Here is a 14,981-nt window from a genome sequence, read left to right as displayed (position 1 = left end):
AGGCTAACACATTGATCAGGCCTGATGGAACAAAGAAGGCCCAAAAACCCTGAATATTAATTAATTTCGTAATTAATTAATAAGGGAAAAATCAGCTATTGAGAAGAGTCCCAATAAGGACATAAATCCTTGCAGATTAGCCTCTAAGGGACCTAGAAGGATAAGGAATTAGTTTCCTACTATTTAGGACTCCAAAGTCCATTCTAATTCTGAGACTTGGCTACCAAGTCTTTTATACCAAGTCCAATTCAAGGACCACCAACATCTATATAAGGGGCCTCACCCCCACAAATCAGAATTACATTTTTTGGCTTGATTCTCTAATTCACAGAGATACGTAGGCATCTCGTAAAGGCAGAGTTAAACTACGAAACACGAGAGCAGCCATTAAAGGCCTTGAGCTCCCGAACCTTAGTAATAAATACAGCAAATAATAACCTTAGTTTTTTTATCCATAACAACAATATATATACAACTACTCCTTGAATGTGGGAAAGTAACCAACACTTTCTTTTATCAAAACAGAAACCTCGTTGCGAATATAAAAATAAGTCACGGAGTAGGATCCCTTAGATTTTTGAGTGAGCATTTAAATCCCTTTCAAAAGGAAGATCCTAAATTTGAAAACAAGTTTTGGGATCCTCTCTAAATTTTAAAATCATTTTGAAGCCTCGAAAATATTTTATTTGAAAATGTTTGGGCTAAGGATGATTAAATAAAATAAACCAGTTTCAAAATATTAGAAGAATATATGAATATTATTCTTTAACTTATATTCCAATAAAGAATAACTTTTATAAAAATAAATGAAGTAAAAGTTTTGAAATTAATACTTGAAATGAATAATAATTAATGAAAGATATACTTATACGAAAGTAAAATCTTTATTTAAATAATCAAAAATAAGGTTTGATTATTATTCATAACTATCGAATATACCTTATTCGATTAATAGTTATAGAAAACTATATATATAATATACTCGGGAACATTGCCTTCCAGTTTAGAAAAAATGTTCAACTTTGGGTCCCCTATACTAAGGGTTTACGCAATTACTGCTTATCCCTAGCATAGATATTATGCAACTTATAAGCAATTATATTGACAATGAAATATCAAGATTTTGAAACATGCATGCAACAATACATCGCAAGATTTTCTAACAATATTCATGCACTTATCTCAAGATATATATATCATCACAACAACAGTAATACATGTAGAATACTTGTCTGATCGATCTGGAATGGAAATAGGCCTGGGATGAGTCTGCTAACCTATAAACAACACATAAGATGGAATTAATCCTCGGTCACTTAAGAAACTGGACTTTATTCATTCATACCCGTTCGCTTATATGCTTAAAGTTTTACATTAATCGCTCGCCTACCCTCGGCTCCACCATTTTTATAAAATTAACCGTTAAACGTTTTAAGGCGAATCTTTTGTGAGGACTTTACCAACTGTCTAATCCACTTTTAATTGCTTCGTGATCTGACTAGTCTTTTAAGGGCCTTAAACATGGTCTCACAGTTATGCGAGGGGTAAGGGTTCGTCGCACTGTTACTTAAAATGGTCATTTCTCCTAAACCGTAAATTGGATCTAAGCGAACCACATATCAAAATGAAACTTAAAACATAACATATCTAATAATGGTAATGGCGAGTTCATAATAGTGGGTGTTCTAATCCCGAAAGTTGAGCACAAATATTGTCTATAGGAAAGCGGACATTTCGACAGCTATGTTTACATGATTTCCAAACTTCTAGTATACCAATTCCACACCAAATCACCAACACATCTCCAAAACATCACCAAAAACACTATATGTCACTTAACACTACTAACCCAAGTCAAAACTTTTCAAGATCATCAACTTATTTCAAGCACTAAGAAAGATCAACCAACAAAAACCATAACTAAACAATCATAACAAACTAAACATACATAGATAATGGTTCTCATCACTAACTCATCCATAAAACTCATCAAAACTACAAGTCAAGGCTAGGGTTCTGGAGATTATACCTTCCTTAGAGTGTATGAGTAGCTACTATGCCTTGTATGATCCTTGTATAGCCTTACTTTAGCTTGAATCATCCAAGAAAAAAAGATCAAAAAAGTTAGTTCTTGGAAAGTACTATTCATCATCACTTTTGACTCTGTAACACCCCCTTCTTAAAATAGAAGGGAAATATTACTTAAAATCCAAAACCTGCAAACAGAGCACTAATATATTTCTAACAATAATTAAACAGTCTAAAATCTCAAAAAAAAAAATATTAAATCTTCAAAATATCTAAACCAAAAATATAAATGCTGAAATCTCTAATAAGAAATTAAGTCTAAATAATGATAGAAGTCTGAAATCCTAAAAACGAAATAAAGGGTAGCTCTCCATCACACAGTCCCAGATCCCCCTAAGCACCTGTCAGAAAAAGAATACGGCATGAGCCAAACGCCCAGTACGGATTGGAATAAATTTATAAAACATAAAACAAGATGAACATTTGACAGTTTAATATAAAACAGCAAGTTTAAATAAAACAGGCTGAAACAACGAGGGGTTAAGATATTTCATACCGAGAGCAAAACAAATAACAAATACACACATCATAGGGTACCTAATGTGTGCAACAAACCAGTTAACGAGTACGGCATATACAACGTCACTGTCGAATCAAATCACAAATCAAACTCTGGGTGCACCCACGTATCCTGAAACAAATATCACAATGGCCAAAGCTCTCCTCCTGAGCTATCAAAAGGATACGCCATGACCAATCACACTGCCATGGAAGTGTCATGCCAATGGTGCCGCAATGACATGGCTGTAGTACCCCTACAGCTGGTTAACTCGGTATACCCTATTTCACTCTAAGGGTTCAAATAAAATAATTTTCACAATTTTAAGAATCACTTGCAGCAGATATTTCAAATATTCTAAACAGATATTTAACAAACATAATTTTAAAGCTCGCAAGATTAAATATTTAAAACTTCCAGAACAGATTTAAAATAATTTTCAGAGATCAAACGAATAAGAACGGAATGAATAAAAATATGAAGGGAATGAATCAGATATATTTAATAATAAAAGGAGTAGCACTGAAAGAAAGGGGACAAAATCCGTACCTCATCTGATGGACCATTAAATCGGATTGTTGAAATACGATTGAAAGTGAACAACTTATACTAATTCGAATTTTAACAGCAGATAAGTTAAGGATTTGAAATAATGGTCAACTGGAGAAATAAAGTAGATTTAACAAGGATTCCAAAATGATAAGATTCATCAAAAACGCACTGATAACGAATTAGTTATGAATTTTTGAAGTTCAGGTATCACAGCAGAAATTATTCAGGAACAGATTACAAAGAAGGCAAATTTAGACAATAAAGACAATCTGATCTCACTTCGACTATAACTAGACAATGAAAGAGAATTCTCAGAGGTTTCATAATTTATAAAGATCATAATTTTATGACGAATAATGAAGAAGATATGAATTTTTGAACATGAAACAACTATGCTGATAAGTATAAACAGACCAGAATATTTGTAAGGCAATTTAGGCAATTTAAAAGATTTAAATATATAATGGGTATACCATATAATGAAAGAGAATTTCATAAGCTTTCCAGATTGATATCATGAGTAATTTTCCGACATAAGATCGATTTATAACGAATTTTAGAAGGTATGAAAAACTGTTCACGTCATAAATCTGAAGGGTCACAAAGAATGGATATTTGCACATAGTTAGAGGCTGATTCCACAAAATATGTAAACATGGAAGTTGTAGGTATCGAAACAAGCTTTCCAGAAAATCAAGAATCAATGAATTCCGTGTACAAACGAATAAGTTATGGATTTTACAACAGATACGAGATGCTGATTTTATCACATACGAATTTCAGCACAAACAAATAAGAAGATGAACATGATATGATTATGAAGAAGAAAAGATCGATTCTCGTACCTTGATCAATCGAATAACACAAGAATAAACTTCTAAGATCTTCTTGTCTTCTCAAACCCTAGCCTCTAAGAGCGGCTCCAATTAAAAGACATAGAATAGGACATAACTTGTATATATATATATTTATAGGCCCACAAGCCCACAATTAATAGAATCCTATCCCTAATCTAATTAATAATATAATTACTAATTCTATTCCAAATCAAATTGTATTAAAAATTACTATTATTACTAATTCTAATCTATTTCTAACTAATACAAATATTAAATAGATAATAATTAAAATAAAAATACGGATATTACATATATACCCCCTTAAAAAGGATTCCGTCCCCGGAATCGAACGAAACTAAAACTCGTACCTGAATCGAACAAATGCGGATATTTCTCACGAATAGATTCTTCTAATTCCCAAGTAGCCTCTCTTTCCGAATGATTTTTCCACAAAACTTTCACAAACGGAATGGTGTTCTTCCTCAAAACTCGCTCCTCTCGAGCTAAGATAGCCTCAGCTTCCTCCTCACAAGAAAGATCCTCTTTAATCTTATGTAATGGATACTGAACTACATGTAATGGATGATATTTGTAGCCCCTCAAAACCGACACATGAAACACATTATGCACATGAGATAGTTGTGGTGGCAACGCAACTCTATAAGATACTTCCCCTACTTTCTCCATAACGTCAAAAGGGCCAACATATCTCGGACTAAGCTTTCCCTTCATACCAAAACGCTTCACACCCTTACAAGGCGACACCTTTAAGAACACATGATCACCTGGCTCAAATCCCCCAAACTTCCTATGTTGGTCCGCGTAACTCTTTTGACGAGATCGAGCTTCCTTCAGACTTTCTTTAACTTTCTCTACCTTCTCATTAGTAATTCTAACTAACTCCGGCCCTTCGATGACTCTCTCACCAACCTCATCCCAACAAGATGGTGCCCTACACCTCCTACCATACAAAGCCTCAAATGGTGGCATACCAATACTCGCGTGCCAACTATTATTGTACGCAAACTCAACAAGATACAAATATTTATCCCAATCACCTGTCCACTCTAACGCGCAAGCCCTCAACATATCCTCCAATGTCTGAATCGTCCTCTCTGACTGTCCATCGGTCTGCGGATGATAAGCTGTACTGAAATTAAGCCTCGTACCCCAAGCTTGCTGGAATCCCTTCCAAAAACGCGATGTAAATCTCGTATCCCTGTCAGAAACTATCGACACCGGCACACCATGAAGTCTAACAATATCTCGCTGAAAAATCTCTGCCAACTCATGAACAGGAGTAGTCTCTTTAATAGGCAAGAAGTGAGCGGACTTAGTGAGTCTATCAACCACCACCCATATAACATCATTCTTCTTGAAAGTCCTCGGCAAATGAGTTACAAAATCCATAGTAATGTTTTCCCACTTCCAAACTGGTATATCTAGCTGTTGCAACAATCCACTAGGCCTCTGATGGTCTATCTTCACTTGTTGACATGTAAGACATTTTCCCACAAATTCTGCTATATCTCCCTTCATTCCACTCCACCAAAAGTGCTTCTTCAAATCCCTATACATCTTGGTGGAACCTGGATGAATAGAAAATGAAGAACTATGAGCCTCCTTCAAAATTTCCTCACGAATCGTCGGGTCTGCGGGCACGCACAATTTACTACCCAACCACATCACACCCTCATCATCGAAATGAAATTGTGTTTGCTTTCCACCTGCCACCTCGGATCTAATAGCTTCCAATCCTGTATCACTCTTCTGAGCTTCCTTAACCCTTGAAACAAGATTCGGTTCCACTTTCAAATTTGCAATACTACCACTTGATCCTCTAACATACAACTCAACACCCAAGCGCTCCAAATCTGAAAATATTGGAATGAAAATAGAGGCTTAAAATTTTAAGAAGTCTATAACTAACCACGGAGAAGCTTAGATAATTACCTTGCAAAATAACATGAAGTAGAGATTGACTTCGAAAATATTTATTTCTTGCTTTTTGAGAAAAACCGAGAGCTTGAAGAACAAGGGGGAAAGAGAATGCTTCTTGATTTCTTGCTTTGTTATTTGTGTGGTGATTTAGGCCTTGGTTAATATTAACCTTGACTTAAATCAAGGTTAAATCACTTGGCCATAATTAATCCTTGCACAAATATCTTCTTCTTTGATTACATCATCATTTCTGTGTCACCTCCCTGCCACTTGTCAATTCCTTGTGGCTTGATGACATCATCTTACTATGTTTATCTTTATTAGTACTTAATTATTTGGTTAATCTCCTTGTTATTTGAATAAGCTTGATCCTTGGTCGCTTATTTATTTTACGGTTTACTTAACTCTCGTTCTCGTTAATCGTTTGAGGGATCATATCCGGGATCTTATTACTTGGGCTTCCCTGAACCTTACTTAATATTTTATATTCCTTAAATGACCCTCCATTAAAATCCATGAATTGAATACCTTTTAATCATGTTACCTTATACTTAATTCTTTCGCTATCTGGTGGATTTTCGGGAAAAATCAAAATGTTCGAATTCAAATTCGAATTCTGACGACCTTTACATATATTCATTTACATTATGAAGTACTAATATGATCACAGAATATCCATAACATAATCCTTATATAGGGTGGTCTGATAATTTTTATTAATCGGTAAAATCAGTACAAGTTACTATTCATCAGGATTACAAAATTTGGGATTATTACAGTCTCCCCTCCTTAAAAAGGATTCCATCCCGGAATCAGATAGAAAATAAGTGAGGATACTTTTCTATCATTGCACTTTCTAGTTCCCAAGTCTATTCCTCCATATTATGATTCTTCCATAGAACTCTTACTAGTTTTATCACCTTATTTCGAAGTACCTGCTACTTTTGATCTGTAATCCTCACTGGTTGCTCCACATAAGTCAAGTCTCATTGAATGTCCATGTGCTCGTATTCCAGTGCATGGCATCCTGATGATACTTCCTTAACATTGACACGTGGAACACATTATAAACTTGTTGTAAGTTCGGGGGTAGGGCTAGCTCGTAAGCTAACTTCCCAATACATCTTAATATCTCAAAAGGTCCAATGTCTCTTGGACTTAGCTTTCCTTTCTTTCCGAACCTTATTAATCCCTTCCAAGAGGATACCTTTAACAACACTAAGTCCCTACTTCATATTCCTTGTCCTTTCGGGCCAAATTGGCATACTTTTTCTGTCGATCTTGAGTTGTTACCAGCAGTCCTCTGATTAAATCCACTATATCCTTGGTTCTTTGGACCACTTCGGGCCCGAGCATCATGCGCTCTCAAACTTCATCTCGATACAAGGGAGATCGATATCTTCTTCTATACAGGGCCTCGTAAGGCGGCATTCCGATGCTGGCATGAAAGCTATTGTTATAAGAAAACTTGATCAACGGCAAATGATCATCCCAACTTCCTTTAAAGTCCATGACACAGACTCTCAACATATCTTCTAGCATCTGGATGGTCCTTTCACTTTGCCCGTCCGTCTGGGGATGGAAAGCGGTACAAATGTTTAGTTTGGTTCCCGCACATTCCTAAAAGCTCCTACAAAATTTGGAGTTGAATCCGGGGTCTCTATCTGAGACAATGGATGTTGGAACTCCATATCGCGTCACTATTTTCTTGAGGTAAATGTCTTCCAGTCTATCGACGGTATACCTCTCATTGATGGGGATAAAGTGAGCTGACTTCGTTAGTCGGTCTATGATTACCCATATGGCGTCATGATTGGATTTGGTCATTGGAAAACCTAAAATAAAATCCATGGCTATCTGTTCCCATTTCCATTCAGGAATCTCCAAGGGTCGTAAAAGTCCACTCGATCTCTAATGTTCTAACTTCACTCTTTGAAAAGTCAAACATTTGCTTACCCATTCAGCTACATCCCGTTTCATGTTGGACCACCAATAATATTCTTTCAAATACCTATACATCTTGGTGCTCCCCGGGTGAATGGAATTCCTCGAACTATGACTTTCATCTAGGATCTCGTCCTTAGGTTCTTGAACGTTTAGAATCCAAATACGGTAGGAATACCTCATTATTCCCTTGTCATCTTTCTCGGTATTAATCTCTTCTCCTTTCATTGACCCTCTGCCTTCATTTATCATTTTTTTTGGCACAATCTGATCTTTTCTAATAACTCAGGCTATATTGCGATCTCAAACAGCTTTTCGGTACCTGACCAGTTACCTTTACTTCTATCTCCATTTTCTCAAAATCTCTTATCAACTCTTCCAATGACATTAACATCTTGAGTCTTTCTTTCCTACTAAGGGCATTAGACACCATATTGGCCTTCCCTGGGTGATAAAGAATCTCACAATCATAATCCTTGATTAGCTCTAACCACCTCCTCTAGCGCATATTGAGCTCTTTCTGCATGAAAATGTACTTGAGGCTTTTATGGTCTGTGAAGATCTCGCACTTCTCTCCATACAAGTTGTGCATCCAAATCTTCAAGGGAAAAAAAATTACCGCAAGCTTAAGATCATGGGTAGAATATCGAATTTCATATTCCTTCAGTTGGCTTGACGCATATGCGATTACCTTTCTGTGCTGCATAAGCACGCACCCTAATCCCTTATACGAAGTGTCACTATAAAAACCATAATCTCCTTTTCCGTTTGGCAACGCCAACATAAGGGCCGTCACCAATCTTTTTTTCAATTCTTGGAAGTTGTCCTCACATTTCTCTGTCCATTCGAACTTCTCAGTCTTACGAGTAAGTCGTGTTAAAGGGGCTGCGATCTTCGCAAAATTTTAAACAAACCTACGATAGTAGCCGGCCAATCCTATGAAACTTTTTATCTCTATGGGTGTGGTTGGCCTTTCCCAATTGGAGACCGCCTCTATCTTGGAGGGTCGACCAATACTCCTTCCTTATAGATCACTTGTCCCAAAAACTGTACTTCATTCCTCTAGAATTTAGACTTCAAAAATTTGGCATACAATTGTTCCTCCCTGAGTATTCCTAGAGTTATCCTCAAGTGCTCTACATGTTCTTCCTCGGTCCTTGAGTAGATTAAAATGTCATCAATGAAAACTATCACACACTTATCCAAATACTTCTTGAACACCCTATTCATCAAATCTATGAAAGCTGCTGGGGCGTTGGTTTATCCAAAGGACATCACTCAGAACTCATAGTGCACATATCTAGTACGGAATACAGTGTTTGGAATATCTTTGGGTTTAATCTTTAGTTGATGATATCTAGTTCTTAGGTCGATCTTTAAAAAGTAGACAACATCCTTTAGTTGGTTAAACAAATCATCTATTCGGGGTAACATGTATCTATTCTTTATGGTTAGCTTGTTTAACTCTCAGTAGTCGATGCAAAGCCATATACTCCCGTCCTTCTTCTTAACGAACAAAACTAGTGCTCTCCAAAGGGACACACTGGGTCGTATCATACCCTTCTCTAATAGTTCTTGCAAATGGGTAGCTAATTCCTTCATTTCTAATGGGGCTAACCGGTATGGTGCCTTTGAAACTGGCGCCATCCCTGGGGCCAACTCAATAGCAAATTCAATTACTCTATCTGGTCGTAGTCCTGAAGGATCTTGTGGGAATACGTCTTCGAAATCGTTGACTATCGGAATATATTGCAAGTTGGGAACCTCTATCTAGGTGTCCACCATATAGGATAAGTAAGCTTCGTTTCCTTCTTATAATATCCGCTTGGCCTGGGCCATTATCAAAAAAATTTGCGTCTATCTTTTTCCTCTGAATATGACTTCTTTCTTCCCTGGGATATTTAACCTTACTTTCTTCCCTTTACAATCTATCTGAGCATCATTTCTAGATAGCCAGTCCATTCACAAAATTAAGTCAAATTCCCATAATTTAATATTTAGTAGATCAACGTTAAAAGATTGTTCCCTTATGCCTAATTTGCAAGCGGGATGAATCTGGTTAACAGGGATAACCTCATGGTTGGCTATTTTTACTTGTAAATATTCTTTCATGGGTTTAGCTTTACGTCTTAATTTATGCGCAAAGTCCCTCGATATAAAAGATTTAGTCGCCCCAAAAATCAAATAAAACATTTGCACTAACCGAATTTAGAGAAAGGGTACCTATTATCATATCTGAGTCTTTCATAGCATCCTGAACTGTCAAGTTAAAAGTCCTTGTAGTAGGTGGCTTATTTAAGGCCGCCTTGCTCGCTCCTGAAGCCGCTGGTTTGTTCATCGGGCAATCCTTCCTCTAGTGACCCGGGCGTCCACACTGTAAATAAGTGATGGCCTTGCTGACAGAGGGTATGGCTGAAGTACAATTGTTAGAATAGTGCCCTTCCCGATCACACTTAAAACAAGTGATTATTTTCACCCTACACACCCCGGAATGCATATTTCCATAAGTATAACATTGGGTAATTGGGGTCGAGATTGATTAGAGTCAGACATTCCGGATTTCTGGCTGCTCTGGCTCACATTCACACTCATGGGTCATCTAAATCCAGTACTCCTCCCTGGTAGGGACACTGCTCCCCGGTTAAACTTACTTGGGAAGTCTCCTCCAGTGGAGCCTCCGCATATACTCATGCCTTTTCTTTTCATCTTTCCCTTCTCTCTTTCCTTCTGTATTTGTTCACTTCTTGCCTCTGTAATTGTTGCCATTTGTACCAGAGTGGCATAGTCCGTAAACTCAAGGATTGCCACACTATTCTGTATCCACTCCTTCAACCCTTTGCTGAAACCTTCTAGCCTTCTTCTCCTCGGTGTTTATAAACTCCAGCACAAACCTTGAAAATTAGGTAAATTTAGCCGCGTATTCTGCTACTGACGAGTTATTCTACTTTAGCTCTAAGAACTTGAGCTCCATCTGGTTCTCCATAAATCTCGGGAAATACTTCCCCAGAAATAATTGACTGAACCTTGACCAGTTTATTAAAACATATTTCTCTATATCTTTCTTGGCCTCCCACTCGTGGTTGGCCTCTCCCTTTTTGGAAGGTAAGTGGAAAAACAGTCTTTTGCGCTTCATCACTCATGTAGAATCTAAAATGATTCCTCTATTTCCTTTAGCCAGGTTCTTGCCTTGGCTGGGTCAGCTGTTCCATGGAACTCTGAGAGCTTAAGTGACTAAAAAGATCCTAAAGGAATTTCCCACCGTATTGATTCCTCAGGGTGGTACTTGGGGATAATAGTCTAAGTTCTGTTTAGGCAGGTCCATTAATTGCCTCATAGGAGTACCGTCATGGGTCCTCTTTCCTTACTCGACTTATATTATCTCAGTATGGACATTCTACCGTTCTCCCCATAGTCGGGGTCATCCTATATGTTTTAAATCCTCATTCTCCACTTCATAATGTTCTGGGTTCCTTATATCTTGATTGTGACCTCCCTAATTATCAAACTCAGGGTTTGCCCTAAAATTATTCCTCGTGGGGGCATAATGCTTGGAAAAGCTTTGATGAACTCTTTCTATTGGTTTCACTTACTTTGCTTAAGTCCTTCCCTCGTACAGTCCTTACATGGTCGGAAAATATGGATTCCCTAGTTCTATACACTTCACGACACTCTTAAGTGTTAACGGTGTAATTAACAATTTGAATAAAACGGCGATCTTATCACAAAAGAACTGATCTGAGCTAAAATAAACGAATATATACATAACCATTTGTTCGAGAGTACGAAAACTAAACACAGGGAAGAGAATTACATCATCATATCTGATCTATCCCAAAAGTACTACTGCAGATAATCATCTAGTCAATCTATACTAATCATTCATAACTAGGCTAATCCTCCAAAAGTGGTGCTGATTGAAAATCCTTGTCTAATCGCTTTGACTCTGCACACTACTCTGCATCAAGGAATGTGGGCACGAACGTCATTCCTAACCTTCTCCATCAAAGAGGTGATGAGGTCTAGGATAGTCACAAGTAGAGCTGGATCAATCTGACCCTCAAGATGGCCTCTAGATGAAATTCGGGTGGTATCCTCAATCCTATCCATGCTATAGACTAAGCCTGCTATAACACCCCCAAATCCGGGGTCGGGGATCCGGGTTGTCACGAGTTCCATTTCCCTTAATAATACTTAATCTTAATAATCAACCAACTACGGCGTACTATGACCCCACAATATACACACACACCACAAGTTATAGTCTCGGAGATGAATATCCAAAAATAACACAAGTCATTTTATTCCATAATTATAAGTTATTACACCTCAAAAGGGTTTCTGAATAAATTTACATATTCTTTGCCATTATTACAATTCATAAATGTACATAAGTCTGGCACATCAAAAGTTGAAAGCCTAGCCTATTGGTAGTTCCTACCTCAGCTACAACGACATCAACGCCTACAGGAAACTGCGGAATGTTTCCTAACCGCTCACGAATTGAGAGCTTGATCTTGTTCATCTTGTCTATCTGTTGTTGTGTGATGAAAGAAGAAAGTAAGGGTGAGCAACAAGCCCACCAAAATAATATGTATAATAATTTACAATATATGAGCATTCTTATAGCACTCATGAAAGTCTTGGTCAAAAACAAATGAACGAAGTTCGATCTCTTAATGCGACCAAGTTGCAAAATATTTAGTATATATGTATATATACTTTTCAAAATCTTGAAATCCTCTGCCATGTATAATATACACAGAGTTCCAGTTTATAACTGTATATAAAAAAATATCGTTGCAAGGTGATCTCATATATCTAACCTTGTCTCAACGTTTTTCTGAAAATCTTTGTCATGCACAAGATAATCATTAACCAGATATAAGTTGAAAAGGTGAAGTTACGAGATACTCCAATATACTTATATATTTTCCGAATACTACTTGAACTACCACCGTTCAAGGTATAATCCGTTTCAAAAGTTCATCACATAGATGAGACTACAAGATAAGATTTGAATAGATTCAATCCTTGGAATATCATTATAATTAATGAAGTTATGAGATACTTCATTAAGTCCCGATATATATATATATACACCTATATATATACATTTCATACACTCATTGAAAACCTCTGTTATGAAAATTATAAACAGAGTTGTAATATCCAATGAATTTGGAAAGGAGAAAACCTTGGCATAAACCTGATATCTTGCTGATCAGGCAAAGATACCAATAAGTAACCTTTTCTACTAGTAGATGGATGAATCCCCCACCGGTCATCACCCTGGCCGCATTAGGACCTTGTGCTGGACCGCCACCCGGCCTCTTACGCGTTGATGGACTGCCACCCAGCCACTTACACTTTGATAGACAGTACCCCGGCCTGTCCCTTATGCCGATTCAATTAGATGGGCTTACTTCCCGAACATTGGGCAAGTAATCAAACTGTTTTCTCAAAACCTCAACCTCGTTGCGAATGTAAAATACACCACAGAGCCGGATCCCTCAGGTTTTGAAGCGAGTATTTAAATTCCCTTCGAAAGGAGGATCTTAAATATAAAAATGAGTTTTGGGATCCGTCCTAACTTTTAAAAATCATTTTGAAGACTCGAAAATATTTTTAAGAATGTTTGGAGTAATGCTGATTTAATAAAATAAATCAGTCCCAGTATATTAGAAAATATCTTAATATTATTATTTAAATAATATTCCCATAAAGAATAATCTTTATAAAAGTAATTGAAGTAGAACTTTTAAAACTCATACGAAAGTACGATCTTTATTTGAATTATCGAAAATAAGTTTGATTATCGAAACATTATTCTTTAATAAAATAAAAAATATTATTTAATAAAATAAGCGGAGTCATAAGTCCTCGAATGAATATTCAAAATAATATTCATTAAATAAAATAAGCGGAGTCATAAGTCCTCGAATGAATATTCAAAATAATGTTCATTAAATAAAATAAGCGGAGTCATAAGTCCTCGAATGAATATTGAAAATAATATTCATTAAATAAAATAAAGTTATCAAATAAACCTTATTCGATTAATAGTTTTGAAAACTATATATATATATATAAATATATATATAAATATATATATATATATATATATATATATATATATATATATATATATAATATACTCGGGAACATCGACTCCTGGTTTAGAAAATATTCACCTTTGGGTCCCCTATACTAAGGGTATACGCAACTACTGCTTATCTCTAGCATAGGTATTATGCAACTTATAAGCATTTGAATCAACAATTAGATATCAAGATTACGAAACAGACCTGCATATGTACCATATCAGCATGCTCCAATATATCATAAAATTTGCTAATAACAATCATGCACTTATCACAAGATAATGCATATACATATATTTACATCACAACAACAGTATAACGGGTAGAAAACTTGCCTGAGTGTTCCCGGATAGACTTAACCTTAGAGTGGGTCCGATAACCTATGAACAACAATATAAGTCAGAATTAAACCCCGGTCGCTTAAGAAACTAGACTTTAACCAATTGAACCCTAACGTTCACTTATGGTCACTTCTTACGCTTAACGAATCACATAAGTCGTTCAAGTACCCTCGGCTCCACCATTTTTAATAATTTAACCATTAAAAATTTTAAGGCGATTCTTTCGCGAGTACCCTACCAACTGCCTAATCCACTTTACACAATTGTTTCATACTCCAATTAGTCATTTAAGGGCCTTAACCAAGATTTCAAAGTAAGGCGAGGGGTAATGGTTCGTTCGCGAAACGCTGTTACTTAAAATGGTCGTTTCTCCTAAACCGTACATCGGATTCAAGCAAACCACATATCAAAACGAAGCTCGTAACATGAACTATCTAAACATGGCAATGGTCAGAATCTTACAGTGAGTTCACGGGTCCTGAAGTTAAGAACTAAAACAGTCTAAGGTAAATCGGGCATTACGACGGCTATGTTTACGCGATTACCAAATTTTAAACTACTCCAATCAATCCACAAATCAACCCACAATCAACATTACAACCAAAATCCCTCCAAAAATCACTACATCAGTCCATTACTTCATGTTTTATCCAACTCATTCAATCATAACAAAAGC

The sequence above is a fragment of the Apium graveolens genome, chromosome 2 (genome assembly GCF_009905375.1).
Source record: "Apium graveolens cultivar Ventura chromosome 2, ASM990537v1, whole genome shotgun sequence".
NCBI lineage: Eukaryota > Viridiplantae > Streptophyta > Magnoliopsida > Apiales > Apiaceae > Apium > Apium graveolens.
The sequence above is the reverse complement of the archived record's forward strand: the minus strand, read 5'-3'. Positions refer to the sequence as shown.